At 43.1% G+C, this 9,396-nt stretch overlaps 1 protein-coding gene across 1 annotated transcript in view; it reads right to left on the minus strand.

The window, feature by feature from the left end:
- The window catches only part of GPR55 (G protein-coupled receptor 55), a 55,452-nt gene extending 46,330 nt beyond the window's left edge, over window positions 1–9,122 (minus strand). Inside the window, exon 1 of the mRNA XM_037849669.1 lies at window positions 9,057–9,122. The gene's annotated coding sequence lies outside the window, so the exon portion shown is untranslated. The remainder of the gene's footprint in view (window positions 1–9,056) is intronic.
- Window positions 9,123–9,396: the final 274 nt, after the last annotated feature.

A 9,396-nucleotide genomic window follows, 5' to 3' on the forward strand; every position in this document is an offset into this window, starting at 1 on the left:
AAAAAATCTAAACATAATGCCTCTCTGCTCACTAAATTTTTTTAAATATAGTGATTTTTCATAAAAATATATGTAAGTATATATTTTCAATTTTCTATTTATATTTCTAATTATAATCTACATAAATAAAATCCCTTTTGAGTCCTTATTAATTTTTAATTGTGTAAAGGAGTCCAGAGGCCAGCAGGTTTGAGAACTGCTGGCCTGGGTGTGAAGAGGTGGAGAGAAGTGCACCCAGAGGGTGGGGTTAGCTGAGGGGGAGGTTTGCTTTGGCCATTTCCTCTAGCCTGTCTCTCAGACATGGCACTAACCAAAGATGCAAAGTGATTCTATATTTTCCTTATTCTCTCTTCTTCCATGCCTTTATTTTCTTCCCCTCTCTCTTTTTCTTCTTCTTAGCTTTTCCCTTGTTTTTCTTTTCTTGCCCCTCCCAAAGTCTCAATCCTCATAATAAAAGCTGCACAAATAATGAAACCTTCCCTTCTGAATACTAATTAAATTTTTTTCTCACATCAAAATAGAGACTTAATGACATTTGGAATAGGTTTTTCATTATTACTAATACCATCAAAAAGAGGTAACATGCATATTTTTAAAATGTACCTTCACAAGTAATCAAAAAACTGAAAATGAAAATGAGTTTTTTTTCATATCAAATTGGCAAAGATTTAGTCAACAGCAGTTCTTAGTGTTGGCAGGAATCTAGGGAGATGGATGTCTTCATGCACTTACTTTCTAGAAGGCAATTTGGCAATATGCATCAAGAGCCTTAGAAATAGCCGACCCATCAACCCAGAGGAAAGCAGGAGGCTGTGAGCTTCACTTTGTGCTGAGTTGCAATTTGGAGATTTATTAGTATGCTATGTGGGAGGAGATCCTGAAAATTGAAAATGAGAAGGAATTTTCTCCCCTTTTACCAGGTCCAGAGAATGTTACACTGGTGGCTGTGGTGGGGGTAGAGGGTGCAGATGCCAGACTTCAGGTAGAAATGACATGGTCAAAGGAACGTCTGTGGGGGGATGTGGGAAAATCCTCCAGCAGGCAAGAGGCCAGGGACTCCAGGGATGGTTCAGGGAAGCCTGGGAGGAGCTGGAGCTTGGGTGTCCCTGTATCTCCTGTTATTCCCAAGCCTTTAGTAAGATTTGGCTAAAAGGTAGAGCCTGGTTTTAGCTACAAGATCAGGAGTCAGCTGGAGTCTCGCCACTTCCCCTTTAAGTCGAGATGAGACCTTAGAGGGTCGGGGTCGGCCAAAGCCATCCCTGGGATCTCGTTCCGGGGCCTACATTGTCTTAGTTTCCTGGCTGCTATGACAAACATCACCGGGTAAGATTGACTTAAACAGTGAGAATTTATTGGTTCCTGGTTTCAGAGGCCAGAAGCCCAAATCAGGGCATCGGCAAGACCATGCTTTCTCCCGAAGACTGCAGGGTTAGCGTGTTCCGATGCTGGCTGGGGCAGTCCCTGAGGTCCCTTGGCTTCTATCTCTGCCTCCCGACACGTGCATTCCACAGGACGTCCTCTCCTTTTTCTTCCAAGTCTCCGGCTTCTGTGACTTCCCAGGTCTCTTTGTAAAGCCTCCAGTAAATTAGATTAAGACCCACCCTCATTCAGTAAAAACATCTTCAAGAGCGCCTGTTTACACTGGGTTCGCACCCACAGGAATGCAGGTTAAGATTAAAAGCCCATCTAAATTGGGTACATAATTCAATCTACTTCACCTGGGGATGGCCAAAGACCTCCCATGTATTTTGTGAGATCTGGGAGCAGGAGGTCTGACATCTTCACAGCTCTTCCCATGGTGCCTCTGGCCACCGAGCTTGTCAGCCTCTTCCCAGTTCTCCACAAGGACCCCCTGCCCCCAAGCACTCATGAGCATCCCTATGGGCCTTTCTGGGGTTTGGGCCATGGGACACGGGAGGAGTCACATCACGGAAACACAAACTTCCGATTGTCAGTCAGGCGCCTCCACAGCTGCAGTGGTTGCCCGCTGCCCTGTCCCCAGACAACCCCAGCCTGCACCTGCAGGCCCCTCTCAGCGGCCACTCTTGCAGCCCTTCCTTCTCTCCTCTCGCCTCACGTGTAGCCTTGGGAGCCGCTGAGTCAGTGGTCCACACTTGCTGAGTCATGGTCCACACACACACACCTGCGAGTCTCACCTTCTGCGCTAACAGTTGTGGTGGGGTCCCCAGTTGTTAAAATGACTTTTCATCTTCTTTTGCCTGGGCCTTGGGGAATTAGGAAATGTCTGTGCCCACACCTGGGGCACAGTGGCTCAGGGAAAATGTGCAATTATGAGATGGTCACAGGTGACGAGGGAAAGACAACTGGCTGGCTAAGATGACCTTCAGCAACCAGGGAGGATTTGTGGATCCTGAACTGTTCCTCAGGGCTTCTGTAGCTGGCAGAATAGTGCCCACCCCCACCCCCCAAAATGTCCTCATCCTCCTCCCCAGAACCTGTCACTATGTTGGGTTACATGGGGAAAGGGAATTAAGTCACGGGTGGAATTAAGGCTGCTAATCAGCTGATTATCCTGGATTACCTGGTGTGCCTGTTTGTATATAGTACATCCCCCAGAAAAAGCCATATTCTTTAATGCAATCTTGTGGGAGCAGTGTTGGTTAGATTGTAATTCTTTGATTGAGTGTTTCCATGGAGATGCGACCCACTCAACTGTAGGTGATAACTCTGTCTGGATAATTTCCATGGAGGCGTGGCCCCACCCATTAAGCATGGGCCTTGATTAGTTTACCAGAGCACTATATAAGCTCAGACAGAAGAAGCTTACTGTGTAGCTGGGACAGACATTTTGCAAATGACCGTTGGAAGCTGCTGCAGACATTTTGGAGAACGCCATTTTTAAACACAACCTGGGAGCAAGCAGACGCCAGCCACGTGCCTTCCCAGCTAACAGAGGTTTTCCAGATGCCAATGGCCTTTCTCCAGTGAAGGTACCCTTTGTTGATGGACACTTTATGGCCTCAAGACTGTAACTGTGTAACCAAATAAACCCCCTTTTGTAAAAGCCAATCCATTTCTGGTGTTTTGCATTCCGGCAGCATTAGGAAACCAGAACACCTGGGAAAGGCCAATGTAATCCCAAGAGTTCCTAAAAATGAAAGAAGGAAGCAGAAGAGAATGTCAGAGTGATGTATATGAGAAGGACTCGGCCTGCTGTTGCTGTTTTGAAGATTAAAAAAGGGTCCATGCACTCTCTCTCTAGCTAACCCAACTCGGCGGGTAAACTCACTGCCCTCCCCCCTATGTGGGACCTGACTCCCAGGGGTGTAAATCTCCCTGGCAATGCAGGATATGACTCCTGGGGATTAATCTGGACCCAGCACATGGGACTGAGAACATCTTGACCAAAAGGTGGATGCGAAATGAAATAAAATAAAATTTCAGTGGCTGACAGATTTCAAATGGAGTCGAGAGGTCACTCTGGTGGACATTCTTATGCATTATATAGATAACCCTTTTTAGGTTTTAATGCACTGGAATAGCTAGAAGTAAATACCTGAAACTATCCAACTCCAACCCAGTAGCCTTGACTCTTGAAGACAATTGTATAACAATGTAGCTTACAAGGGGTGACAGTGTGATTGTGAAAACCTTATGGATTGCACTCCCTTTATCCAGTGTATGGATAGATGAGTAGAAAAATGGGGACAAAAACTAAATGAAAAACAGGGTGGTATGGGGGGTATGATTTGGGTGTTCTTTTTTACTTTTATTTTTTATTCTTATTTTCACTTTTTCTGGTATAAGGAAAATGTTCAAAAAATAGATTGGGGTGATGAATGCACAACTATATGAAGGTACTGAGAATGATTTTACACTTTGGATGATTGTATGATATGTAAATATATCTCAATAAAACTGAATTTAAAATTTAAAAGGGGGGGGGATGAACCAAGGAATGTGGATGGCCTAAAGAACCTGGAAAAGGCAAGGGAACGGTCTCCCCTGGGGCCTCCAGAGGGAACTCAGCTGGCCAGCACCTTGATTTTAGCAGAGTGAGAGCTGTGTCAAACTTCTGACCCCCAGACTGTAATAAATTTGTGTTGTTTGAGTCTCTGAATCTGTAATCATTTCTTACAGCAGCACTAAGAAACTAATACAGCTTTCCAGACATTACCAGCAGAAGAGAACGTGGTAAAAGTCTACATGTTCTGGGTCCCTAGGAGGGGTCCTCAGATGACTGTAATGAGGGAATTAAGGGCAAGACCACCCAGGAAGATGCAGAAGCTGGAAACATCCAGATTACATATCTGCCCAGCGTAGGGCTTGTTAAAGATCATGACCGTGAGTCAGTGTGAGTCAGGGTGAGGGCTGCACATGACCAGAAAGAGAGGGCTGGCAGTCCCCCGGGTCTCCTGGAACCACCTTCTGTCAGGGGAGGCCCTCAGCCCCGGAGGCCCAGAGACCAGGTGGTGTGTTTCCCGGAGCAAGCTCACGCTGGCCAAGCTCATTCTGAGAACCACGGTTTCCAAGCTGCCCATCTTCTGGCTTCTGATCAACAGGCAAGATACCCAGGAAACCAAATCACAGCCAGAAGGCTCAGGGTGAGTTTTGTGACTCACGTGTTTCACAGTCCCTGATTCACGGCCCCACGATCGTGCCCCACAGAAGCTGCCCCTGGCTGCCGGGTAGCCGCATGCGTCGGGGAACCTGGTTCTCTACCCACTCCCATGACAGAATGTCCAGGCCACGACAGACCCTTCTGCAGTGTTTCCACAACGACAATCAACCCCCGGGTCTGGCCTGGGAGCCATTCCGTCTCTGAAGGCAACTTGGTGTAACCCTCTCGTGGTCCATTAACTGTTGAATTTTAAATGTAGCTCTGAGAGAACAGTCTTATTTCCCTGGTTTCCGAGTCACTGGCAGAAAACTCCAGTAGTTTCTGTGTGCTGGCAATAACCCCCAACTTATTTTTCTTGGACAAAAAGTCCTTAGGGATGGGGGTGTGGCAGTGGCCAGTCTGGCCTCTGAAATAACTCGGTACCTCTCTGCTCTGCGAGATAGGCTTTGTTTTTTGTTTTTTGTGGTGGAGGGGATGGGTTTTTTTTTTTTTTTTTTTTGTCTCCATCCCAGCAAGCTGCCATTATCCTCCTCATCTCTTATCAATGGAAGCCCCCAGTATTGAATGGACAGACTTACGCCTCACACCCACCTGTCATCTACTTGATCTGTTTGGAAGACTCTTTATTGAAGACCAACTGCTCCTTTCCATTTTTTTCTCAAAATCTGTAAACTCAAAGCAGATTCTCTGTAGTTTCTAGGGTTCATTTTCATCTTACGTGGCATCCTTCTCAACTTACAGAGAGAAAACCATGAGATACCACCCTCCATTCTCCTTGAACCACTGAGAAGCTGTGGGAACTTAGGTAAATTATTTAATCCCCTAAGCCTCAAGCTTTCATTTCACAAGGATTTATTGAGCACCAACTATATGCCAAACACTGACCTAGGAAAGTTGCTAGAGATATAGCAGTAAACTAAACAAACAAAAATTTTCTGCCCTTGAAGATACTACATTCTAATGGGAGGAAACAGAAAATAAACAAATAACATACATAGGAGAGCAGATGGTGGTGAGTGCCAAGGAGAAATTAAAGCAGGAAAGGGGAATTGAGATTGACAGCAGCAGGGTGGAAATTTGAAACACGAAAGCCAGGGGCGGCCTTACTGAAAAGAGGGCATATGAGCAAAGACCCAAAGGAGGTGACTTTGGTTCCTTGTTTGTAAACTGGAAACGGATGATAATAATGGTACTTGCCTAATCAAATTGTTGTGAGGATTAAATGAAGCACTTAGAACACTTCCTGGCCCATATTAAGTGCTTAATAGATATTAGTTAATGTTATAATCACTACTTTAATGATGTCTTCAGTGTTTTTCAAGCAACCAGTTTAGTTTGTGTTGAGAATCGACATGGCTGATCCGGCTTGCATGCCACTACACCTCGTGAGGAAATCTTGGCAGATCACTAACTGCTGCATTCTCTCTCCTTGAACCCAGAGTGACCCAGGAATCCTTCTTAACACAATCCTCCATGCAGTCCCCATCAAGCAATTGGAACTGGCAAGTGAAAAGAAACTTATGTGCTATCCCTTGATGCAAATGCAGTTGGGGACAGATGATCGTTTAAATTCCCTCTACCATTTTTTTGTCTTTAATATGTGACAGTAGTTTCCTCTGTCACCATGAGTTGGCATCCCACCTCATTCATCCTCTCTGTAAAATGATCATCTCTGTCTGTTTTGAGCGGCAATGAAAATAATATTTTGTAGCTCACTATTGAGATTATGTATGACAGTACAAACCACCCTACATTGTTGGTTGTCTAGTGGTTACGTGCTATTTCCTTAGGGGATGCCCAGTAGAAAGGTCTTGACTTTTTATTTTCTATGCTTCCTTGATATGACAATGGTTCTAGTGATGGACATGTGTCAAAATGGGTCAGATGTTCTCAGGAAAGAAAGTGGCTTTCACACAGACTCCTTGTTCTCCTTATATAATTGAGAAATTCCCACAATCTGAACATGGACTCTCTCTCACTACACATTCTTTTGAGACTGTCAAGACAGTTCTAAGGTCTAAATTTAATAACATATTGTAGTATCACTACTCAAGGATCTATTCAATATGAGCTCAATGAAAATCTTCTTAGAACTGTAAAGCAAGAACATGTACAATTCAAGTGTAGAGAACCTTAAGAATTACATGTAACCCATGGTAAACCAGATGTCCATAAAGGAGACTCACATGGGAAAAAGTAGCCAAAAAAGATTATGTGTATATATAGATAGACGATATACAGCTATAGATATATGAATTTTTTGCTGAACCATTTGAAAGTAAGTTGCTGATATAAGATGACTTTCCCCCCAAATACTTCAGTTTATACCTCCCAAGAGAAGGACATTCTCTTACATAACCATAATACCATCATCACACCCAAGAAATTTAACATGGACACAATAATATTATCTAATAGACACTCCTTATTCAAATTTCCTCAATTGTCTCCAAAATATCCTTTGTATATATTTTTAGTTATTTTCCTGGATCCAATCATGCTTTGTACATTATATTTGACTGTTTAATATTAGTCTTCATCTAGAGTTGTTCCTTCACCTTTATTGTCTTTCATGACATTGACATTTTTTAAGAGTCTTGCAGACTGTTCCCAATCTCTGTTTGTCTAATTGCTGCCTCATGATGTAATTCAGATTAGTCAATTTTGGCAACAAAATTACATGGGTTATATTGTGTCCTTCCTAATATATCACCCTAGGAGACAAATGATGTTAGTTTGATCCATTACTTTGATGCTAATTTTGATAATTTATTAAAGTGATGTCCAATGGATCTCTCCATTGTAAGTATTAAGTAATCTGCAAGTTGATACTTTGTGAATATCCTGGACCCAACAACCTTCAACCTGATGGCTTTAACACCTGTTGATGATATTGCCTGAATAGGTTATTATGGGAGTCATTTCACAATGGCAATTATCTAATTCTCTCATTCCCTCTTTATCTATTAGTTGGCATTCTTCTGTGAAGATTTGCTGAAATATGAAATATGAAATATGAAATACAAAATATGAAGCTAAAGCTGTCATAAACCACACTGAAATCTTCCACTGGAAATACAGTGGTAAGCGCAATGTACTATGAAAGTATCGTAGGAGTTCCCCCAAACGGTAATTGCAGTATTTGTAGTCTCTGTTTCTCTTCCCAGCTGCTCCATTCACTGAGCACTTTGTTCCCAGCACTGTGTTAAGTGCTTTATGCACACGGAATCCTTCAATTACTCACAACCACCCTGGGAGATGGGTGGTACTAGCCCCATTTTGCAGATGAGGAAACCAAAATAGAGAAGAAACTTGCCCAAGGTCATCCAATAAGTGACAGACCTGGGATTTGAACCCAGACCCGTGTGACTTTGAAGGCCATGTTCCTTCCCAGCCACATTCTTAATTACAGTCTTATCCTCTTTGTGTGCAAATATAACAATCACAGCAATAATGATCCTTAATTTTTGTAGATTCTTAAAGAACTTTTCATCCTTGCTCCCGAGTATTGACAGTGCAGGATAAAAAGGCCAGACACATTGCACCAAAACAGTAGCTGTGGAATTATATATTATTTTCTTCTTTATATGCATCTATATTCCCCAAGTTTTCTAAAAGGAACATGTATTTCTTTTGTGGTTTTTTAAAAAAAAATCTTGTTCTTTTTAAAGAGAAAAAAATTGGGGCAAATTTCAGAAATGCTCTTCCTAAGGGTTGTCTGAGCCAGGATCACACAGTGGATCCACGGGCACCTGCTTGGGTTTACGTGTTAGCAAGTGATCCAGTTTGATCCATAGCAAAGAAATCCTACTCAACAAACAGTTCACTTTCCCAGTGCCCTAATCATGGATGCTGGCTCCGTGCAAGGTGTTGGTGTAATGGAGGACAGGGAAGACTGAGCCTTGGAACTTGGAGTTTACAAAGTAACAGCAAGACAAGGAAACCCACAAGAAATAATTTTTGAGCAGTGCAAGATTAGAAATGCTTAGTGGCAGAATAAGAGTAATGATCATCAGCTGGGAACTTCAGATACAGAAGAGATTACTGGGGCAGAGGCTTCAAGAAATTTCTAGAAGGGAAGTCAGAATCACAGACCAGGAAGTCATTACTCTGAGTGTTTTAGAAGATTCTGAGCCTTTGTAACTTTCTCATGTTTCTTATTTTTGCTACTCCATGTCTGTTTCTCTACAGTCTCCAGCAGAAACAAACAAAAAAATTCCTTTAAAAAGGAAGGAGAAGAGTTACTAGGAGATTGAGTCGCAATTTAAAACCATGCATAATTCTGAATTACAAAAAGCCACCAAAGTCAGTTCAGACAGACCAGGGTCTTGAAAGTTGTCACTCCCAACCTCATAACAAGAAAAAGCTTGAAAATCAGAAACTTTTCTTAGATCCATCAGAGAATTGAGGTCACAGGGCAAACCACCACCCCGAGAACTTGAGGGACGGACAAATACAAAGAATCACAGCTTACCGGGAACAGCCACTGGTAGGAACTCTCAAATAGTAATTGATGCACTGCTGGAGGGTTGAGATTTAAAAACTCCAGGGGGTCCCCTCCAAGGGAGGTTCTCACACTTTTGTAGCTTTTACTTCCAGGAGCCCCACCAGGTTCTCACTGTGAAGATCGGAGGACAAGCCCTGGGCTTTGGCCAGGAGGATGAGAAAAGTAACCATTTTGAAATATACGCAAGCAAAAGTAACCATTTTGGAAGCCCAGTGTGTTCCGTTCCCTGTGACCAACGCCTGCCATCAAGGGGAACTATGATATCAGAGCCTTATCTGACCAGGGGCAGGGCCATTAGAAAACTCCA

The sequence above is a fragment of the Choloepus didactylus genome, chromosome 9, assembly GCF_015220235.1.
Source record: "Choloepus didactylus isolate mChoDid1 chromosome 9, mChoDid1.pri, whole genome shotgun sequence".
Lineage (NCBI taxonomy): Eukaryota > Metazoa > Chordata > Mammalia > Pilosa > Megalonychidae > Choloepus > Choloepus didactylus.